At 39.9% G+C, this 23,803-nt stretch overlaps 1 protein-coding gene and 1 pseudogene across 5 annotated transcripts in view; both read left to right on the top strand.

Annotated features, from left to right (window-relative positions):
• Positions 1-23,803, top strand: part of ATF7IP2 (activating transcription factor 7 interacting protein 2) — a 100,018-nt gene that overhangs the window by 13,463 nt on the left and 62,752 nt on the right. For 3 of the 5 annotated variants that reach the window (XR_004967619.1, XM_036309849.1, XM_036309846.1), the window contains exons 1-2: positions 2,764-2,814; positions 21,777-21,818. The gene's annotated coding sequence lies outside the window, so the exon portion shown is untranslated. Of the gene's footprint in view, positions 1-2,763; positions 2,815-7,590; positions 7,673-21,776; positions 21,819-23,803 lie in introns of those variants that run through there. The other 2 variants (XM_036309847.1, XM_036309848.1) reach the window with 2 other exon arrangements.
• Positions 15,004-15,568, top strand: LOC118656555 (annotated as a pseudogene).

The raw sequence follows: 23,803 nt of genomic DNA, 5'->3' as shown, positions 1-23,803 counted from the left end.
AGATAAAGAGCTTCACAAACAAGAAAAAAACTAAAAGAGTTCATCACCACCAAACCAGTATTACATGAAATGTTGAAGGATATATTTTAAGAACACAAAGAAAAAGAAGGAAAAGAGACTTAAAAAGTGAAAAACAAAATGGAAATTAATATTTATCAACAATTGAATCTAAAATTCAAAATAAACGAACAAGAAGTCTAATGAACAAAATAAACTGGTGAATAACGTAGAATGGCATGGTAGCAGGGAACAGACTGATGAGTGTCAGAGGGAAGTGGGGAGAGGGGGAGTGGGAAGAGATTAACCAAATATCTTACCTATGGACACAGACAGTAGAGTGATGAAAACCTAGGGCAGGACTGGAATGAGTGGTGGCAGAAAATGCAGGGAGAAGGAGACAGCTGTAACACTCTAAATATTAAGGCTTTAAATCCTACATAATAAAGAGGAAATATGCAAATTTACTCTCATGCCCTCACAAGATGTCTGCCTATGACCAGGCTGGCAGGGGGGTTAGTGAGTGGAAATTCTACAACTAGAAGGAAAGAGAAAAGCACACTGAGACTCAGGGGAGATGCGGAAGTAAAGTGCAGAGGTACAGAGGCTCAAGTGCGCGCGGAAAGTGGCTGGCACCTGAGGATGTGGCTGTCTTTTTGACAGCAGGCAGAACTCGGAACTTGAGGGTGGCTTTCCCTCAGCGGTGCTTGCAGCAATTACCAGGACACTGAGATGCGGGGGCCCCTGAGGGCAGGGCTGAAGATCAGCCATAACAGCTTGCTCCGCCCTGTGGATTCCCTGCGACCCTTCCCCACCCAGGCTGCAGCAGAGGCTTTTGCATATGAATGCCCTAGCCGTTTGCAATCTGAAAATTACCTAACAAACTGCAGCTGGGCCAGACAGACCCAGAACTTCCAAGAGAAGGCCCAAGGCCCCACAGCAGCTTGCATTGCTTCACAGCTGGGCCTTTGCATTTTGAAGTTGTATATTGTTTTTACAATCTATCTTTTTAAAGTATGATAATTTGTAAAACACTGTAATATGAAGCGAGAATTCTCATGATCTTGTATGTTAAAAGATAAATTCCTTTGCTTTTAAAAATATTTTAAAATTGAAATCTAACAAATTGCTGGGATGGACATTAATATATTCAGCAGGAGTTATATCATAAAATAAAATACAATGAAAGAGGCATATTATACTTTTAAAGTTTAATATTAACAGGATATTTTACATCTGAGTGGGAAACACCCTTTCTCTACCTCAATTTTAAAACCAATTCTAGATGAATTGAAGACTTAAATTGTAAACGACAATTGAGAAAATATAGATGACTTAATCTTTAAAAATTGAGAAAATATAGATGACTTACCTTTCTACTCTTGTGCTATAAGACAGTACTATGATTCATATGAAATGTGGGTTATTGGACATCAACAGATTTAAACTTTTTGAGGATAGCAATTCTGGTGATGCCAAGGATCCCCCAGTTAGATTAAGTTATTGCTCTTTTTTTTCCTCCTAGTAATTTAATTTCACTCAATTTTTCTACAACATGTAAATTATCCCTTCACCTTTTACGCAGTTCCTTAACTTCTCAGAGCCTTTTACTGATAGTTTTTGTTTTCACTAAATATTTTAATACAGAGGGTTTCTCCATAAAGTACATCTACTCAGCTAGCTTTTGTCACCTAGCAAGTTACAAATTGTTATGACCAGTTATCTCATGTAGTTTATAAACTTAAGAATAATTCACTCTGAGCAAGCATTCCTACCGGCATACATAATTTTGTTGTGCTTCATGTTATTTTGAATGTTTGTGGAAACCCTGCATCAATTAACTCTATCAACACAATTTTCCAACAGCATTTTTTCATTTTGTGCATCTTTCACATTTCAGTAATTCTCATATTTTAAACTTCTTCATTATTGTATACTAGTATGTTATAGTGATCTGTGATCTTTGATGTTGCTATTGTAATTGTTTTCGGGGCACCATGAATTGCACCCTTGTAAATGGCAAACTTAATTGATAAAGGTGTGTTCTGTTTACTCCACTGACCAGCTGTCCTGTCTCCCTCTTTCTTCGGACCTCCCTATTAACTGAGATATAAAAATATTGGAATTAGGCTAGTTAACACCGCAATGGTCTTGAAGTATTCAAGTGAAAGGAAAAGTTACTTGATTATCACTTTAAATCAAAAGAAGGCATATTAAAAAAAAAGTTGCACCAGTAACCTAAGTTGTAAATGCAAAAGGAAAAATACTTGATGCAAATTAAAACTGCTATTCCAGTGAACACGTGGATGATAACAAAGCGGAACAGCATTATTGCTCATATGTACCAAATTTTAGTGGTCTGGATAAAAGGTCAAACCAGCAACAACATTCCCTTAAGCTAAAGAATAATTCAAAGAGAGTAGAAACCAAGATGGCGGCATAGGTAAACACTTGAAATTGCCTCACACAACCACTTCAAAAATACAACTAAAAGAGAAAACGGACATCATCTAGAACAGGGGTGGGCAAACTTTTTGACTTGAGGGCCACAATGAGTTCTTAAACTGGACTGGAGGGCCGGAAAAAAAGCATGGATGGAGTGTTTGTGTGAACTAATATAAATTCAAAGTACACATCATTACATAAAAGGGTATGGTCTTTTTTTTTTTTTTTTTAGTTTTATTCATTTCAAGCGGGCTGTAGTTTGCCCACGGCTGATCTAGAACCACAGGAAGGCTGGCTGAGTGGAAATTCTACAACTAGAAGGAAAGAGAAAAGCACACTGAGACTCAGGAGGTGCAGAAGTAAAGTGCAGAGGTATGGAGGCGCACGCGGAAAGGGCTGGCAAATGAGGACGTGGTTGTCTTTTTCAGTCGGGAGGGAGTCTCAAGCTCCCGACGGCTCTGAACTTCAGTTCCGGGCGAGTCTCTGTGGAGAAACTGGACTGTCTGGCATCGGCCGGAAATCGACGGCGGCTTTCTCTCAGAGGTGCTGGCAGCTATTACTTCGGGACACTGAGACCTGGGACTTCTTAGGGCAGGGCAGAGGATCAGCCATAGCTGTTTGCTCTGCCCTGTTGATACCCTGAGACCCCGCCCCACCCAAGCTGTGTGCAGATGCTTTTGCATATGAATTATCTGGCCCTTTGCAATCTGAAATTACCTAACAAACTACAGCTGGGTCAGAGAGACCCAAAACTTCCAAAAGAAGGCCCAAGGCCCAACAGCAGTTTGCATTGCTTTACAGCTGGGCCTCATCTGGGCACTTTCAATGTTTCTTGCTCTCCTTATCCCTCTCTCTCTAAAATCAATAGGAAGACATCCTTGGGTGCTAATTAAGTATATATATATATATATATATATATATATATATATTTTTTTTTTTTTCATTATATATCTTTATACATATGTGTATCTGTGTGTATAAACATTAACAATAATTTAGAAGAGTTAATTCCAATCCTCATGGATGATTTTGAGGGGCTCAAGACTTTAGTTGAGAAAGTAACTGTAGATGTCAAATAGCAAGTGAACTAGGATTAGAAATGGAGCCTGAAGATATGACTGGATTGTTGGAATTTCATGATAAAACTTTGATGAATTGTTTCTTATGGATTATCAAAGAAAGTTTCTTGAGATGGAATCTCCTAGTGAGTGCACTGGGAAGATTGTTGAAATGACAACTAAGGATGTAGAATAGTACATAAATTTAGTTAAAGTAGCAGGGTAGTTTCAGAGAGTTGACTCCAGTTTTGAAAGAACTTCTACTATGGGTAAAATGCTATGAAACAGCATCACATACTACAGAGAAATCCTTTGTGAAAGGAAAAGTCAATCAATGCAGCAAACTTGTTTTATTTTAAGAAGTTGTCACAGTCATGTGTCATTCTTCAGCAGTCACCACCCTGATAAATCAGCAGCCATCAATATCAAGGCAAGACCCTCCACCAGAAAAAGGATTACTGCTTGCTACAAGCTCAAATAATGGTTAGCATTTTTTCCCAAGAAAGTATTTTTTATTTTTATTTTTATTTATTTACTTATTTTTTTAAATATATTTTATTGATTTTTTACAGAGAGGAAGGGAGAGAAATAGTTAGAAACATCGATGAGAGAGAAACATCGATCAGCTGCCTCCTGCACATCTCCTAATGGGGATATGCCTGCAACCCAGGTACATGCCCTTGACCGGAATCGAACCTGGGACCTTTCAGTCCACAGGCAGACGCTCTATCCACTGAGCCAAACCTGTTTCGGCAAGAAAGTATTTTTTAATTACCATATGTACACTTTTTTAACACTGCTATAACATACTAGACTTCAGTGTAGACTAAACATAACTTATGTGCACTGGGAAATCCAAAAATTCATGTGACTAACTTTATTGTGATACTCATTTTATTGTGGTTGTTTGGAAACAAACATTTAATATTTCTGTGGTAAGCCTGTGTATATTCTTTCTGAGATCTTCATTCCTAATATGTATTTTTATCATTGTACTGCTGTGGTACAGCTCCATTCCCACAGATAGTGTGGAACAGAAGAAGGTTTCTCTACCACCAGAGGCCTCACTATTCCACACATTACCATGGGGTTGGGAAGGATTTCTCAAATAAAATATATTAAGCTTTAGCCATAAAAGAAAAGAAAAAAACAACAGAAAAATTTATTTGTGTTAAAGTCAGGAGGAGCAAAGTCAAGCCACAAAACATACCTGCAACTCATATAACAAAGGATTGACTAAGGATTGTTAGATACAATTTATTAAGTACCATAAAAAATTAAATTAGAGAAGGCCACCCAACAGAAACGAAAGAGCAAGACATAACCAGGAATCTTGCAGACAAGGATACATGTATAACCTATAAATATTAAATATTAAAAGATAGTAGTAATATCATACCTGGTAACTGGCCCAAAAATATAAGCAGAGGATTTAACAGAGGAGAAATAAGAATAGTACTAAAACATTATGAAGAAGACAAAAAGATGGTAATAATTAGGGAAATGCAAATTGTGACAGGGAGATAAATATCTGTATCCATTACATTGGTCAAAATTGCTCTGGCAAAGCCAAGGGCTCAAGAAGGTGTAGATAGGATAGTAGTAACTTTAAAATATATATATATATATATATATATATATATATATATCTACCTACATATATATATATGTATTTCATAGAGGAATGGAGAGGGCGAGAGAGTTAGAAACATCATTGATGTTGAGAGAATCTTGGATCAACTGCCTTCTGCACATCCCCCCACTGGGGATTGAGCCCACAACCCAGGCATGTGCCCTTGACCAGAATCGAACCTGGTACCGTTCAGTCTGCAGGCTGAAACTCTGTCCACTGAGCCAAACTAAGTAGGGCGATAGTGGTAACTCTTATTGATTGTCCGTAGGGTGGTAAATTGGTATATAGCTGTTTTGGAAAATAATTCAGCTATCCTGAAAATTTGGACATTTATATACCTTATTGCTACTTAACAAATCCATTCAAATGTTTACAATCAGAAACAAGACTAGGATGTCCACTCTTAATACTGTTATTCACCATAGTACTGAACATTCTAGCTAGACCTGTCAGGGAAGAAAAAGAAATAAGAGGCATCCATATTGGAAATGGAGTAAAACTGTTTGCAAGTGATATAATTATATATGTAGGAAACTCTAAAGACTCCACCATAAACTTAGAAACAATGAAAAGATACATTAAAGTTTCAAAATACAAAATCAGGTACAAATATCCAATATATTCCTAACAATGAAATATCACAATTGAAATGAAGAAAACAATCCCATTTACAGTTGCAACAAAAAGGATAATATATTTAGAAATAAGCTTAACAAAGTAGGTGAAGGACCTGTATACTGAGAACTAATGATACATTAGTGAAAGTAATTGAAGACATAAAGTAATGAAAATATATTTCATGATCATGGATTGGAAGAATTCACACTGTTAAGTGGCCATAATTCCTAAAACAATATTCAGGTTTAATGCAGTCTCCAGTAAAACCCAAATGGCATTTTTTACAGAAATAGAACAAAAAATCCTCAAATTTGCATGGAATGACAAGGAACCTGAATAGTCAAAGCAATCCTGACCGAAAAAATAAAGAACAAAGCCAGAAATATCACATCCCTGACTTCAGACTGTTACAAAACTACGATACGGTAATCAAAATAGTGTGGTATTTGTAGAAAATATTAGTGGAACAGAATTGAGAGCCCTAAAATAAACCCAAACATATATGGACAGCTGATTTTCTACAAAGGAGCCAGAAACACTGGAGAAAGGAAAGTCTCTTAAATAAATGACATGAAATTTGGAAATCCACATGCAAAAGAATGAAACCAGACTGTTGACACCACACAAATATATTAAAATGGATTAAAGAATTGGATATACCACCTGTAACAATAAAGTCAAAACTCAGTTGGTGAACATCTCCCATCTCCAGCAATTTGGTTCTCGAACAAGTTGTTCATGGAAAAAATGTCTTAGTTGTTGAACAAAACTTCAGTTCTCAACCCAGCAACCCTTTCGTGCTGATACTTGTATGATCAGTCACGTGTCTCTCTGGTGACAAACAAAGGAGGAATGTATGAGTGTGAGTCAGTTTACCACTAACCTCACATTATTAACATCTCAGGAAATTGCTGTGAATATTTTCATGTTTTTTAAAAAGATATATATTTTACTGATTTTTTTACAGAGAGAAAGGGAGAAGTATAGAGAGTTAGAAATATTGATGAGAGAGAAACATCAATTCAGCTGCCTCCTGTACACTCACTACTGAGGATGTGCCCACAACCAAGGTACATGCCCTTGACTGGAATCGAACCTGGGACCCTTCAGTCCGCAGGCTGACGCTCTATCCACTGAGCCAAACCAGTTAGGGCTATTTTCATGTTTTTTGACTTTTGTGGCAGCTTATCCTACATGATAAAACCCATGATAATATGCAAATTGACAGAACGGCGGAACAACTGGTTACTATGATGTGCACTGATCACCAGCAGGCAGACGCTCAGCACAGAAGCTGTCCCCTCGTGGTAAGTGCGCTCCCACAGGGGGTGCGCTGCTCAGCCAGAAGCCGGGCTCAAGACTGGCAAGCACAATGGCGGTGGCAGTAGCCTCCCCTGCCTCCACGGCGGCACTAAGGACCCCTTGTGGCTGGCAGTCAAACATCCCTTGAGGGGTCTCAGACTGTGAGAGGGCGCAGGCCGGGCTGAGTCACCCCCCACCCCCTGCGCCCCCAGTGCACTAATGTTGTGCACTGGGCCTCTAGTTATTAAAAATGGACACCAAATGACCACGGGTCCTAAGAAGGTTAGTGCTAACAGCAAAGTGAAAAGGAAAGTTGTGAGAATGACAATAGAGCTTCAAAAAGAAATAATTGCAAAGTGTGACAGAGGTGCCCTGTGTCTGATCTGGCTATTGAGTATGACATGGGAAAATCAACGATTAGCTTAATTTTAAAACAAAAAGGCTACCAAGAGTGCTGATGTTACTATGTGTGTGAAAGTGCTCAGGAAACAAAGATCACATTCAATTGAAGAGGTAGAAAAATTATTTTTTATTTAGATCGGGTAGAGAATGTCCAGCCTGAGGAGGACCATATAAAGCCCAAGAAATCATTTGATCTGGCCCTACCAAGGCATTACTGGTGAGTTAATTAAATTTTTTACCAAATGCAGGAGGCTAATTTTCAAGTTGATTATTTTGTATGGCCCACGGACGATGTTATAAGTATCCAAATTGTCCTTTGCAAAAAAAAAAAAAAAAAATGTTTCCCAAACCCTGATAAATGAAAAACCGTCAGTGATACCAATTAGGGACAATGCTATATGAAAAAGTGAAGATGCTGCATACTGACCTCCTGAGATCACCCATGGAACAGGTGCCGAAAGTGATTTGTTAAAGGCTAGTAGGGTGCGATTTGGTAATTTAAGAAATGTAAAGTCGCATTTATAGTGTAGTGAGGAATGGGGAGTCTGTAGTTCTAAGAAAGTAGTGCTGATAATTTTGTGTTCAATTATGATGAGGCAGGCCTCTTCTGGTAGAAAATGTCAGAGACCTTCATCACATAGGAGGAGAAGTCATTGCCAAAACATAAGCCAATCACAGGCTGGCCTTATTGTTATGTGGGAATGTGAGTGAAGAGTTTAAACTGAAGCTTCTACTTGTCTACTATTGTGAAAACCCACCAGTTCTCAAGAAAATAATTTTGAAAAACAAGTTGAATGTGTTGTGGAGGGCTAATAGCAAAGCTTGGTTAACCAGCCATTTTTTAATTGAGTGGATTCATGAAGTGTTTGCCCCAAATTTAAAGAAATACTTCCGGGAAAAATATTTGCCACTCAGGGCACTTCTTATAATGGACAAGGTTCCTTTCCACCCTCCAGGCTTGGAGGCTGAGTTGATGGAGGAGTACAGTTTCATTTCTATTGGGTTCTTGCCACCTAACACAACTCTTCCCATCCAGCCCATGGACCAGCAGCTCATTTCTAAATTTAAAGGGCTCTACATAAAGGCACTGTTTCAGAGGTGTTGTTTTGAGGTGACCTCTGAAATGAATTTAACCTCCAGGTACTTCTGGAATGAACATTTTTTTTTTTTTAATATATTTTATTGATTATTTACAGAGAGAAAGGGAGAGGGATAGAGAGTTAGAAACATTGATGAGAGAGAAACATCAATTCAGCTGCCTCCTGCACACTCCCCACTGGGGATGTGCCCACAACCAAGGTACATGCCCTTGACCGGAATCGAACCCGGGACCCTTCAGTCCGCAGGCCGACGCTCTATCCACTGAGCCAAACCAGTTAGGGCTGGAATGAACATTTTAATATTTTCACTTGCTTGAGGCTCATTGACAAAGCATGGGAGAAAGTGTCTTCCAATACTATGCAATCAGCCTGGATGGAACTGTGGCTTGAGTCTATTGGTGAAAGAGACTTTGAGGGCTGTGTCTGTTGTGGATGATATTGTGTTTCTTGGTAAGTCCTTGGGCTTCAAGGTGGATGATGATGATGTGGAGGAGTTGGTGGAATAGTACAACACTGAGCTGACCATAGAGGAATTCTAAGACCTTCAGAGGGAGGAACAACAAACAGCAGCTGAGGATCTGTTTTCATAAGAGGGAGGAGGGTAGGGAAGATATTCCTACTTTACTAATCCAGGAAAATGCCTGGGAAATGGTGAGAAATGAAAAGGTTTATTGAGAATTATCATCCTGGCAAGTAGCAAACCGTGTGATAAACTTGTTCAATGGCAATGCAGTGTTTCACTTCACTTAAGTGCTAATAACCAGGCAAAAATAAACGTCATTGGATAGGTTTTTTGTGAGACATAGACCCGGTGAGCCTGAAGCAAGTTCTACTGGAGCAACGAGATGAAATAACACTAGAACATTTTTATAGACATGGGTTTGGAAACAGTAACATCCCTCCTCTCCATATTCAGTTATTAATAGCTCTCAACATTAAAGTTATGTTCTAATTGATAGGTTTGCCAAAGTAGAAATGCATGAGGCCAAAGTGGTAAGGCATTATAAATTTATTAGGTAACCTGGAATACCAGATGGGCTGAGCCCCAAAATAGCACCAGCAGGTATAGGGAGTCAGAAATTTTAAAGGACTCTAGGGTGGTCTTTTTTTGGGCGGATAATTCTCTGGGGGAGTCCTGAGTGTAAAGATAATGGTCTTAGCAAATGGAATGTGGTCTTAGGAAGTGGAATATGGTCTAATCAAAAGGGAATGTTGGTTGTGAAGTTGCTGGAACAGTATAGATTTCTTATGTTTGGAGCAAGGGGTTACAGCAGCATGATTTCCCCAAGAGGTTGGTTGGTGAAGGCTCGAAAGTAGTCCTGGTCAGTGACTTGGGAGGGAAAAGCTGGTCCTGAGGCTACCACAGCATCACTTGTCTGGTTTTGTTGTTTTTCTGATTCTGGAGCTGAGATACAACTTTATGTTTTCTTTAGAGAGGAAATGATCAGGGAGATAAGCCCCCTGACTAGTGATATGAAAGGGGTAGCTAGGTTACCCGGGGGTAGATTCTTATTTTCCCAGTTTTGCCCCTTGCTAGGCATCTGGAGCTTTCTGGCTCAGTGAATTTCTATACCTTACATGGCCCATCATCCTTGCTTTGGGGGTCTCAGGGTCTATATTCCCCTTTAAAGGATTTTTGGCACTGAATTTTTACAGGGAAAGAGGGGCATAAGGTCTTAGCTGAAAGGGGATTGTTTTCCTTCAGAGCCAAAATCTTTGCTCTCTGTCAGAGTGACGACGAGGCCTGGGCACAAAAGGAGGCTATGATAGTGTCTAGGGTGGTATTTCCTGAGTATAAGTGATAACCTGAACCTTGAGCCGAGGTCCCTTCCCTTTCTTGGGATCAAGTCCCATGAAGCAGAAGAATGAAATCTCAGACCAGAAGATTTTAAGCAAAAGTGTAGAACATTTAGTACAAGGAGATTCAGACTCTGCACGGGGATGGGGCACAGTAATGGGTTTCCACTGAATTCTTGTAGTCTTAGAGTATATATTTGCTACAAGCCTGCTCCATATCTACCCATGTCACCAGCTGATTGGTTACCTCAATTTTTCTTGCCCAGCAATAGACCTGAACTTTCTCTGTTTCTATGCGCCCAACTTATTGTTGTAGCCCCTCCCTAGTTTCACATAACTCCCTCTCTTGAGTCTGAAGACATTGTTATTTCTGTATGGTTGGTTTCTATGGTTAGGCTTGCTCAAATTGCTGTGTCTTTCCCTGCCTACATTCCATCTTTGTTTTCCTCTGGACCACTGGTCTGTTTGCCTACTTGTCAAGCTAACTCCTCCCAGTCTCCCCTCTGATTAGGAGACCCCAACTGCTGTTGGGAGCAGGGGCAATGACCTCTCTCGCTATTTCCTAATGACAGTGGTCTTTGTGGAGGAGCAGTTGTCAGGGTCCCAATAGAGGAGGCCAGGCTAGGGGTCCATGGAAAACGGCATTTGTCTCCATCTGGGGTTGCGTTTGAAGTACCATCTTTAGCTTGAAAGCCTCTATACAAGAAGAAACAAAGTGGCTTAGGAGGTTTAATAAGCAAGGGCTGAAGACCAAGGCTAGGACTACTATGATTAGGGGCTTATCTAAAGATAGGAGCCATGACAGTCAATATATTTTGGATAGTCAACTCACCCAAGAATCAGTGAGGTTTTGTTGAATGAAGCTTTATCAGCCAGGTTACCTGAACTGTGGAAGCAGTGATGGTTTTCACTATCCTGCCCCTGAGTGGCCCAAATGTCAGGATTAATTTCAGTATTCACCAGGGGAAGACATAGTAACATATGAAATAGTTGTCCCCAGGCATACTAAGAGATCTCACCCCAAGAGGGGTGCAGGGCTTTCTGGCATAATTAGGAATGCATGGGAAAAGGATAGCTTACCCCAGCTACACCCTAAAGGGTGGGGAAAATACACTGAGTGGCCAGATTATTATGACCACCTGACGTTTGTAGGCAAATTAGCCATACACTGCATCATATGGGATGTGGAAGCTGAAGGCCTGTTCGAACACCTTTGCTGTCTGTAGTTACCTAGATAAAACGTCTCCAATTCGCACAGGAACACAAGGATTGGACAGTTGAGCATTGGAAAAAAGTCATGAGGTCCGATGAATCACGTTTCCAGTTGCATCATGCAGATGGCAGAATGAGAATTTGGTGGAAATAGCATGAAAGCATGCACCCCACATGCATGAGTACAACCCTTCAAGCTGGTGGGGGCAGTGTTAGGGTTTGGGGCATGTTTTCCTGGCATGATTTGGGCCCTTTAATTCGTGTGGAACAATGTCTGAATAGCACAACATACCTAAGTATCGTTGCTGATCAAGTTCATCCTACCATGTTGATGGCGTATCCCAATGGAGATGGCTTCTTCCAACAAGACAATGCGCCATGCCACGGTGCTCGTATTGTGCAGGAGTGGTTTCAAGAACATGAGGGAGACTTTACCTTGCTTAGGTGGCCCTCACAATCACCAGATCTCAATCCAATTGAGCATTTGTGGGATGAAGTTAAAAGAGCCATCAGGCAGCTGGTTCCACAATACATGAAATCTCACAGAACTGGACAGTACTATTCATTAGGCATGGTGTTAGATTCCTTGCATCACCTTTCAACATCTCGTGGAGTCAATGCCAAGAAGAATCACCACAGTATTGAAGGCAAAAGGTGACCCAACAAAGTACTGATGGGGTGGTCATAGTTATCTGGCCACTCAGTGTATATCTTTATTGGCTTTCCAGACACACCTGAAACAGTCTCAGCCTCTGAAGACAATTTACTAGTGTTTACCTATGAGCTGAAAGGCCTTCTTCTGGGCCTCAGCTTCAGCCTGATCTTTCCTTTTTTTTTTTTTTTTTTTGACTTGGGTCTCCTCGTCTCTGTTATTAAAGGCCAGGTCTTTTTGAGGGGTTTGTGTTCCTGTGTCTATTTCGAACTTTGTTGCATATATCGGGGGCTAATTAGGATATAAAATGGGTGTTCAGAAGAAGGGATCCCTCTGGGGAGGTGGTATCCATTTTGAGTCCATCAATGAGACAGGTGATTATATGGCTACAGAATTGGCACCTTGGAGAATTGACCTGATAGTCCTATTTTGGGTCAGTTTGGGGGGCCCTATCAGCACCAACCAGGTAGACTGCTATGTTCTATCTATTTAGGGTATCGGCATGGTCTTTAGCTGCTAGCCAGATGTGCTCCTTTTCCTCTGGGGCTAGAGAGGGCAGGTTGTTGTAGATGTTGTGCCAGATCAGGTCATAGAACTGGGTCAGGTACTCAAATTCCTTTGTAAAGGTGGTCAGGTCGGTGGAAAAAGACCCAAGATGCCTTTCAATCTATGGGAGGTCAGGCATGGAAAATGGAATGTGTATCTGGACAATACCCTTGGCCCTGGCCATCTCTCGGAGGGAGAGGATAGGGGGCTGGACCTGGGATGTCCTGAAATGTATAAGAGGGGGGCTTGGTATGGAGGATGAGGGGGTAGACGAAGAGGTGGAATCCAAAGATGGGTGTGGTTGGAGGAGGCACTAAGGAGGTAAATTCTGGGGACCTGGAGAGAAATGGAGAATCAACTTATCAGAAGGGTCAAACGAAGGGTCTGAAGGACCTGATATGTCGGGGAGGGATGCTCAGAAGCCTCAGAGTGTAAAGTTCCGGAGTTGGCAGAAGGGGGTTTGAGTGGAGAAGTAGGATTTGATAACTAGAACAGCTTTAACACAGAGAAGGATGATTACAGAGTGTAAAGAAGGCCTGGATGTAGGGGATCTCTGACCACTTCCCATTGCAGTGATAGAAATTTTATAAGTCCCAGAGAATGTTAAAATCAAAAGTTCCATTCTTGGGCCAGTGTGAGTCATTGTCTAATTTATATTGTTGATGAGGCACTTTGGCCAGAGCTCGAGCTAAGTCCCAGAGAATGTTAAAATCAGAAGTTCCATTCTTGTGCCAGTGTGGATCATTGTCTAATTTATATTGTGGATAAGGCACTTTTGCAAGAATTCCAGGACGGTCCATAAGGGAGGGGGGCCTAATCAAGGACAGCAATCATGTCACTGGAGTAGGATTCTGAGGTAAGCCTAGGTTGAGCTGCCACTGCTTACTGCTCTCTGACTAGCAAACTCAGAGTGACTGAAGGTGTTGCAATGGCTCCCCGTCCCCGCAGAACTCTCATGCCAAATGTTAGGGTCACCGAAAGAGGTATGCACAAGGCCAAAGTGGTAAGGGATTATAAATTTATTAGGCCACCTGTAAAACTAGATGGGCTGGGCCCACAAATGGCACCAGCACCCAGGGACAGGGAGTCAGAGATCCTTTTCCTGGACGAGTCCTGAGGGGAAAGATAATGGTCTTAGCAAGTGGTATATGGTCTAAGCAAAAGGAAATATTAGTTGTGAAGTGCTCTAAAGTTCGGCTACCAGCCGAGGGGCTGTTGATTCAGTTATTTGATCAGACCTAACACTAATGTGTTTATAAATTTTCATTTTTTACTGTACATTTCCTTTTTATTAAATTTTCATTTATATTTTTTGTCCTTTTTGTTTTTAAAATGTTTATAGATTAAACAGTACATTTAGACATGTATTGTAAATAAGAAAGCATAAAACGGAATAATTTGGGGTCTGGAATGAATTAATTCAATTTATATTACTTCTGAGAAAAGTGATTTGGTTTTTGAGCAAATGGTTTCTCAAACAGCCTTCTGGAGTGAATTAAGTTCGAGAACCAAGGTTCCACTGTCATAGAAAACCTAGGCACTAAACTTAGGGACTTTGGTCTCACAGGGATTTTTGTGAACTTGACCCCAAAGGCACCTGAACTAAAAGAAAAAAAATATTTGAAAATGGGACTGCATCAAACTAAAAGCTTCTGCACAGGAAAAGAAACCACCAACAAAACAGAAAGGCCACCAACCTAATGAGAGAAAATTGCAAAAGATACTTCTGACAAGTAGTAAATATTCAAAATAATATCCAAAATACATAAGGATGCCATACAACTCCACAAAAATATGGTCTTATTTAAAAATGTACAGAGGCTCTGAACAGACTCTTTTCCAAAGAAGATATGCAGATTGTCAACAGATACATTAAAAGATGCTTAACATTGCTAGTTGTGAGATACCTCCTCACATTTGTTAGAATGGATTTTATCAATAACTTGGGAAATAACAAGCATTGGAGACTATGTTGAGAAGAAGGAAACCTTGCACACTGCTGGTGGGAATGTAAATTGTTTCAGCCACCATGAAAAACAGTTTGGAGGTTCCTCAAAAAATTAACACTAAAGCTACCATCTGACCCAGTAATCCCCTCTTCTGGGTATCTACCTGAAAAAAATTGAAAATCATTATTTATAAAGATAAAAGAAGCCCTGAGTTCATTGCAGCATTATTCACAATAACCAAGACATGGAAAAAACCTTAGTGTCCCTTGATAGATGATTAGATAAAGATGTGGTACATAAACAACGAAATATTACTCAGCCACAAAATATGAAATATTGGCATTTGCAACAACACATGCAGTTAGCTCCCAATAGCAACTGCAGTGGCTCTCATCTTATTAGACTATTCTTGCTGTCTTCTTTTCACTTCCAAAAACATGACCTCCAGTGTGGCTGTCTATGATGGAGTCATAGACATAGTGTTTAATGACATGAAGGTGTGTAAGTCCTCCACACCAGAGGACATGAAAAAGAACCAAAAGCTGGTGCTCTTCTGCCTGAGTAAGATAAGAATTTCATTCTGAAGGAGGTAAAGGAGATATTGGTAGGTGATGTGAGCCAGACTATAGGTGACCTGTATGCCACCTTTGTCAAGATGCTGCTGAACAGCTGCCACTACACCCTGTATGATGCAACTTATGAGACCAAGGAGAGCAAGAAGGAGGACCTGGTCTTTATCTTCTGGGCCCTCGATTCTTCATACCTTAAAAGCAAAATGCTCTATGCCAGTTTTCAAGGATGCCATCAAGAAGAAACGGACAGGGATCAAGCATGAATCACAAGCAAACTGCTATTAGTGGAGGTCACTCTGCTGCACTCTAGTACAGAAGTTGGGGGTTAATGCTGTCCTTTCCGTGGAGGGACACTGGCAGCCCCAGACCTGCCTGTGGAGGTTGCAGCCTGCTCCTGCCTGCCAGACTGTAGTGGGTGTGAGGATCCCATGCTGGGAAAGGCAATCCTTTCACCCAGTTGCCACCCTCTGGACCTTCCTCCTCCCTCCACCACTAATAGTTCTGGCCTTCCCAAACTGTTGTGCTCTTCTGATTCCTCTTGGATTGAAACACACCAATCCCCCCCCCCCCCCCCCCCCCCCCGCCTCACACTCCACAGTTGGTGGGAAGGAACTGTATAACACCCTAAATCCCCACCTGTTGTTCTTTCCCATGTGCCAATTTCTAAACACAATAGGACTCTTTGCTTATCTATTTAGTTCTGTGTATATATGCAGTGTTGTGGAGATTACCCCTCCCCATACTGCCTGGTTTCCTTATCTTTTTCCACCTGGTCAGGACCACTCATAGAAGCAGTACCAGTAAGGGACTTCAATTAAAAAAACAACAACACATACACAAAATCACAATCTAGATTGATTTTGAGAGTAACATGCTAAGTGAAATAAGATGAAAAAGAACAGAAACCATATGATTTCACTTATATGTGTGATGCCAAACAAGAAGCAAAAAGAGAACAAAGAAAACAAATTTATAAATTCCACAGAATGGTGGTTATCAGAGGGGAAGAGGTTAAAGGGAGATTATAAAAGGAGACTAGGCTTTGGGTAGTGACCCTACAACAGACTATATAGGTGTCAAGTTATAGGTTGTACACCTGAAATGTATATAATAGTATTAACCAATGTTACCCCAAGAAATTTAATTTAAAAATACAGATATGTACCTTGAAACAAAAATATTTACAGCAGTGATGTAAGAAAAACAAAAGAGAAATAGAAAACTGGAAATGATCCAAGTATCTATCATTGTTAACCGGATAAGCATGTTTTGTTATATTGACCCAATTGATTATTTTGCCATGTAAATGTATGAATTATTGCTGTCACAACGAAATGGATGAATTTTGTGACTGTGCATCAAAAAAAAAACCACACATGTTGTGGGTTGAGTATCATCTCATGTACCAAAAGATAGCCAGCTGAACTCCGGTAAGGGCACAAAAGAAAAAAATACTGAAGGAAAATAAACTGAAAGAATGGAGATTAAAATGGCAATGGAATAAGTGGATGTTGCATGGATATGCTCCCAGGACCAAACTGAAATTCCAACTAAAATACAGAAAAACTCCCAGAATCATCAACTGAAAACTCAATGGAGAGAACCGTGATAACTGAGAATGGAACGTGGAGACTGTAAGGACTGTTAGGAGGAGCGGAAATGCGAAAGTGCTGTGATGGCTGTTATAGACAGCAACTGAAATTCTGAAGAGATATCTCAGCTGTGTGGGGTTGCCACTGAGAATTCTGGGGTCTAATCCCCAAGCTGGGCCCTCCCAGCAGCGAGCTCCAGAACTGAGAGTGGTACACATATAACATATGGCTATGAAAAGCAGCAGGGTTGTTGTCTTCCAGGGATGGAAGGCTGGAAATGTAGGCACCCGCTTAAAGGATCAACACACAAAAATCCCTGTGCAGCCATTCATCTTTTGTTCCACCAGAAGTAGGGCAAAGTGAACTAGAGCGGTGTGAGCAGAAGCTAGTGTTGGGGGCTCTGGGGATACAGCTTAGAAGGCAAACATCCAGTTACCTGTGCTAAGTCTTTTCCTCTTGCTGTGGAGGATATCTTTCTCAAGCAGATAATTGCAATGCAGGTAATTTTGCCGCGGGGGGTAGGGGGCTGGGGTGTGGGGAAGGGGAAACAGTTGACTCACCCTATTGGAAAAATGCCTTGACCCACAGTGTGGAGTTTCTGAGGCCCAATAAGACACTGAGAATAATATTTAGCATCCAGGTAGAAGCAATTGCCCCACTGTGTTGGGAAAACTGACCAAACCTGTGGGCAGTTGCCTGAATCTAATCAGTTTGTGGCAGAGGCGGTCTCTGGAGACTTTGAGTCTTTATCTGACCTAATTAGTCATGTATAACATTTGACACTGTCCTTTCTGCACTAGAGATTTAGAGACGTAATTGGTCTACCTCATACATAGTCACAAACACAAATAGGCAACAAAAATGAGGAGACGAAGAAACAACCCCCAAAAGATAGAACGAGATTATTCTCCAGAAGAACAGATAAATGAAATGGAGATAAGAAATTCATCTCTTACAGAGTTCAAAATAATGATGGAAAGATGCCCAACAGTATGAGAAAAGATACAGTAACTATGAAAACATAAATAAATGATAGCACAAATGAAGAACACATTGGAAGGAATGCATAGGAGATTAAGGGGAGCTGAGGATTGAATCAGTGAATCAGAAGACAGGGTAGAAAAAAATCACTCAGAGAAACAAAAAGATAAATCAATTAAAAAACAGGAGGACAGCTTGTCTACAAGCGGCCCACCTCACAAAAACAAACAAAAACTGCTGGGGTCCCACCCCAGCAGGTCCAGGGGTCCCCAAAGGTGTGGACAGAGTCGGCGAAGAAGGAATGACACAGAGACAGCATTCAGTTGATCAGCAGCCTAGCCAGGATCTCTAGCCAGGATCTCCAGCCAAGTTCTGGTCTGGATCTCCAGCGAAGTTCTGGTTAGGATCTCCAGCCAGGTTCTATGTCCATGTTCTCTTGCTAGGTTCTCCAACCAGGTTCTCCCGCCAGGTTCTGTAGCCATGTTCCCTCGCCAGGTTCTCCAGCCAGGTTCTGTCCAGGTTCTCCAGGATCTTTTGCCAGGCTCAGTCACCAGGTTCTAGTCAGGTTCTCTTGCCATGTTCTATCCAGGTTCTGTCTCTAGGTTCTTCAGCCAGGTTCTCTCACTAGGTTCTGTTGCCAGTTTCTGTCCAGGATCTTTTGTCATGTTCTCTCTAGGTTCTGTCTCTAGGTTCTGTGTCTAGGTTCTGTCTTCTAAGTTCTGTCTCCTGTTGTCTTGTTACAGCTGTATTTATACCAGTTGATTCAATCCTATCAATCTCTATTCCAAAGGTTAGGGCGTTTCTTATCTCCATTCCAGGGAGTAAAGATTATGTAGCTTAAGCATGATTGTTCGTAGTTAAAGTGATTAATTACCCGCCTGGCACTTAGTTAAGGGGTTTTATTCCCTCCCTAACTTCAGGGGAAAATCCCTACCTGGGGAAACAACCTTTCTCAGAGAGGTGACCTTGGTTAAAACACATAGTGCCAAGAAGGTGAGCAAACATATTAAGAACAGTATGCCATATATGCCAGGTCCTTTGAAACAGCAAGGATGGACCGGCTCCCAGCAAAAAACAACAAAGCAAAACACATACAGGATGAGAGTGAAGGGATGGGAAAAAATTTTTCCATAAAAATGGAAAAGAAAAATAGCTGGAGTAGCAGAACTCATATCTGACAAATGTACTTCAGAATGAAGGCCATCACAATAGACAACAAAGGTCACTACATAATACTAAAGGAATCCATCCAACAAGAGGATATAACCCTGGTAAACATGTATGCACCCAATATAGGAGCACCTAAATATATTAAACAATTTCTAGGGGACTTTAATGGAGAGATTAACAATAATGCAGTCATAGTAGGGGACTTCAATACCCCTCTGACTTCACTAGATCTAACAGACAAAAACTTAACAAGGAAACAGTGAATCTAAAGCACACACTGGATCAATTGGATTTAATTGACATTTATAGAACATTTCACCCCAACGCAGCAGAACATGCATACATTCTTGTGAAGTGCACACGGATCGTTCACAAAGATAGATCACATGTTAGGACACAAAACAACTTGCTACAAGTTCAAGAAGATTGAAATCATATCAAGCATCTTCTCAGATCACAGTGCAATGAAATTAGAAATCAACTACAGTAAAAACACCCAAAAACATTTAAACACATGGAGGCAAATAGCATCTTATTAAACAATGAATGGGTTACCAACGAGATCAAGAAAGAAAAACCTGCCAAAACCAGTTTGGCTCAGTGGATAGAGCGTCTGCCTGTGGACTGAAAGGTCCCAGGTTCGATTCCGGTCAAGGGCATGTACCTGGGTTGCGGGCACATCCCCAGAAGGAGATGTGCAGGAGGCAGCTGATCGATGTTTCTCTCTCATCGATGTTTCTAACTCTCTATCTCTCTCCCTTTCTCTCTCTAAAAAATCAATAAAATATATTAAAAAAAAAAAAAAGAAAGAAAGAAAAGAAAGAAAAACCTTCCTGGAATCAAGTGAAAATGAACACACACAACCTAAAATCTCAGGGACACAGCAAAAGCAGTCCTGAGCAGGAAGTTCATAGCATTACAGGCCTACTTCAAAAAACAAGAAAAGTTAATAAAGTATCTAACACTACAACTTAAAGAAGTAGAGAACAATAAGAAAAGCCCAGAGTAAGTAAAAGGAAGGAGATAATAAAAATTAGAGCAGAAGTAAATCACATGGAGACTGAAAAAAATAATACAAAATATCAATGAAACTAAGAGCTGGTTCTTTGAAAAGATAAACAAGATTGATGAGCCTTTAGCCAGACCCATCAAGAAACAAAGAGGATTCCGAAATCAATAAAATCAGAAAGGAAAGTGGAGAAGTAAGCAATGACACCACAGAAATACAAAGCATTCTAAGAAAATACCATGAACAACTATAGGCCAACAAGCTGGACAATGGATGAAATGGACAAATTCTTGGAAAAATGCAGTCTCCCAAAATTGAATCAGAGATCAATTGGAGGGGGCGGGGGAGGACATATGTAATACCTTTAGCAATAAAGATTTAAAAATAAACTGAAAAACAACCACCTAAAAACCATGTATTAGAAAACTGTACACTTTACTAAAAAAGTCAGGTTAAGCTGTCTATAGGTTACATGTGTCATTTATCATTTGTGGGGAGCCGCTATAGGGTTAAACCTCCGACTGACCTATTGGCAAAGTCACAAACAAGTCCCAGCTTAGAGGGCACAGTCCTCTTAAGTATAATTAGGGTTGACCTTATAACGCTCTCTAGATCTTACCTGGGAAGCTAATGGGCTGAGGGAAGTGCAACAAGAACAAAAACAAGTGAAACTCACAAGAACAGTGTAAACAAGTGAAACTCACAAGAACAGTGTAACTTTGGTAATCACTACCTTGTTTACCTCTGAGTATAAAAATAAAGGCTCAGCTTGCCTCAGGATCTTTCTCTGTGGCCTCAGCCAGGCACAGGAAGATCCACGGAGACTAAAGAGGGCTAGAGAGTTCTGAACGCTGTCTCCATGTAAAACATCATTCGCCGACTCTGTCCACACCTTTGGGAACCCCTGGACCGCTGGGGCTGGACTGCGGCAATCATTAAACTAATTTACAAATACCAATAAAAGTATAAACTTAAAATTTTAAAATACAGATTACTTGAGGATGGGGAGAGAGGGAGGAGGGCATGGAATGGAGAAACATAACGTAAATGGACATTATTGGTAATATTTTGTTGATGGTTCGAAGATACTTAGTGTTTTTAGTAGAATATTATACTTTATGATTAATGTATTTTGCATGTTTTTTATGTGCATCAAATTAGGAATGTAACGGCATGTTTACACCAACATTATAATATTGGGGTAAACATGCCTTTACATTCCTAATTTGGAGTTTTTTTCCAAAGGCCCTAAGAAGGACCAGAGCAGTGTGTTCAAGTAAGATATTTTAACTGTAGTTATTTAAGACTGCTGTCTCTCTTCATCTTGATTTCTCCTTATTTTATCACCTGACAGCACAGTGGTTTCAGGCATTTTGTGATTAGATATATATTTATTACAGGTTTAATAAGATACAATGATGGCTCACAATCCCAGGTGATTATTGCCTTATCAACCTGATTGTGATAGGAGTGTAGTCTACACTGCCTGACACCTGAAATACGTGTATAGTGAAGAAGTAAGGATTGAGGTTTATGAATCCAAAAATACTGGGGTGGTAAACCAATTATCTTTTATTTAAAATTGTATGTAGAGAATTTAGTTCTCATAGATTTCCAGTGAAAACAGAACTTTTGTTAGAAATATACTTACTAACAATATATTTCATTAAAAATTAACCGTATTTTTTTCCATTTTGTCAGGTATTGTATCTTCAAACTAAAATACTTTTTATGTTTATAGGGCACAAAGTTGTAGCAGTACCAACAAGAAGTATGTCTTGAGGTAAATCAAATGTTTTCTACATCCAAATTACCAATTTAAAAAATCATCCATGCCAGAGGGAAGACTTGGTTTATTCATTGTCTATTTCACAAATATTTCAAAAATTGTATTCATAAATAAGCCATCAAATATGCAGTGATATAGGAAAAATAGAATTGTAAATTGTATCAGGCCCTTAACTAACATGTTCTTTATTTTGTTAGATAACTTGTCTTTCATGTGTCATAATTATTTTTGTTCTGTTTGTTATTTCTTTGAATGCCTTCTAACCTGGCAGTATTTATTTGTTTTCTTAACATTTTTTTTTCAATTACAGTTGACATACAATATTATACTTGTTTTAGGTGTACAATATAGTTATTAGACAGTTATATAACTTACAAAGTGATCACCCTGATAGGTCTAGTACCCGTGTGACAGCACAGTGGCTTTTACAGTATTAGTGACTAGATCTCCTATCCTCATGACCAGGGGTCCTCAAACTACGGCCCACTGGCCACATGCAAATACAAATATTGTATTTGTTCCTGTTTTGGTTTTTTACTTCAAAATAAGATATGTGCAGTGTGCATAGGAATTTGTTCATAGTTTTTTTTTTAAACTATAGTCCGGCCCTCCAACGGCCTGAGGGACAGTGAACTGGCCCCTGTTTAAAAAGTTTGAGGACCCCTGCTGATGACTGTTTTTTATAACAGCCAATTTGTACTTTTTAATACCTTCACTTTTTTCACCTATCTTCCCAACCCTCCTTCTCTCTGGCAACCATCAATTTGTTCTTTATATCAATGAGTTAATTTCTGTTTTGTTTGTTCGTATATTTTGTTTTGTATATTCCACATGTAAGTCAAATTGTACAGTATTTGTCTTTGCTTGTCTGACTTACTTCACTTAGCATAACATCTTCTAGGTCTGCGGTTCTCAACCTGTGGGTCGCGACCCTTTTGGGGGTCAAATGACCCTTTCACAGGGGTCGCCTAAGACTATCGGAAAACACATATATAATTACATATTGTTTTTGTGATTAATCACTCTGCTTTAATTATTTTCAATTTGTAACAATGAAATTGGGGGTCACCACAACATGAGGAACTGTATTAAAGGGTCGCGGCATTAGGAAGGTTGAGAACCACTGCTCTAGGTACATCCACATTGTAAAAAATGGTAAGACTTCCTTCTTTTTTATGTTTTAGTAATATTCCATTGTATATATGTACCACATCTTTTAATCCATTTGTCTGTTTTTTTAAAATATATTTTTATTGATTTCAGAGAGGGAGAGATAGATAGATAGATAAATGATTAGAGAGAATCATTGATCACCAGCCTCCTGCACCACCACCCCACCCCACTGTGGTTTGAGCCTGCAACCCTGGCATGTGCCCTGATCAGGGATCAAACCATGACCTCCTGATTCATGGGTTGACACTACACCACTGAGTCATGCCGGCTGGGCTATCCTTTTGTCTATTGATGGAAACTTAAATTGCTTTCATATTTTTGCTATTGTAAACAATGCTTCAGTGCATATATTTTTTAGAATTATTGTTCACATATTAAGGAAGTTGCGCATTTTTCATACGTAGATTAACAATCTATATGTTCTCTTTGAAAAAATCTCTTTGGGTGCTCTGCATATTTTTAATTGTAGTGTTTGGTTCTTTTCAGTGTTAAAATTTTATGACTTCCTTATATATTTTGGATATTAGCTTCTTATTGAGTATATCATGGGCAAATACCTTCTCCTATTTAGTAGGTTGCCTTTTAGTTTTGTTCATAGTGTCATTCATTGTGCAAAACTTTAGTTTGATGTAGTCAAATTGGTTTATTTTTCTTTAGTTTCCCTTGCCTGAGGAGATGTTTCCAAAAAAATATTATTAAGAGCAATGTCAAAGAATTTACTGCCTGTGTTTCCTTTCCAAGAGTTTTATGGTTTCAGGTCTTACACTAAGTAGTTTATCCATTTTTAGTTTATCTTTTTACATGGT

The sequence above is a fragment of the Myotis myotis genome, unplaced genomic scaffold (genome assembly GCF_014108235.1).
Source record: "Myotis myotis isolate mMyoMyo1 unplaced genomic scaffold, mMyoMyo1.p scaffold_m19_p_5, whole genome shotgun sequence".
In the NCBI taxonomy this organism is placed as follows: domain Eukaryota; kingdom Metazoa; phylum Chordata; class Mammalia; order Chiroptera; family Vespertilionidae; genus Myotis; species Myotis myotis.
The sequence above is the reverse complement of the archived record's forward strand: the minus strand, read 5'-3'. Positions and strand labels throughout refer to the sequence as shown.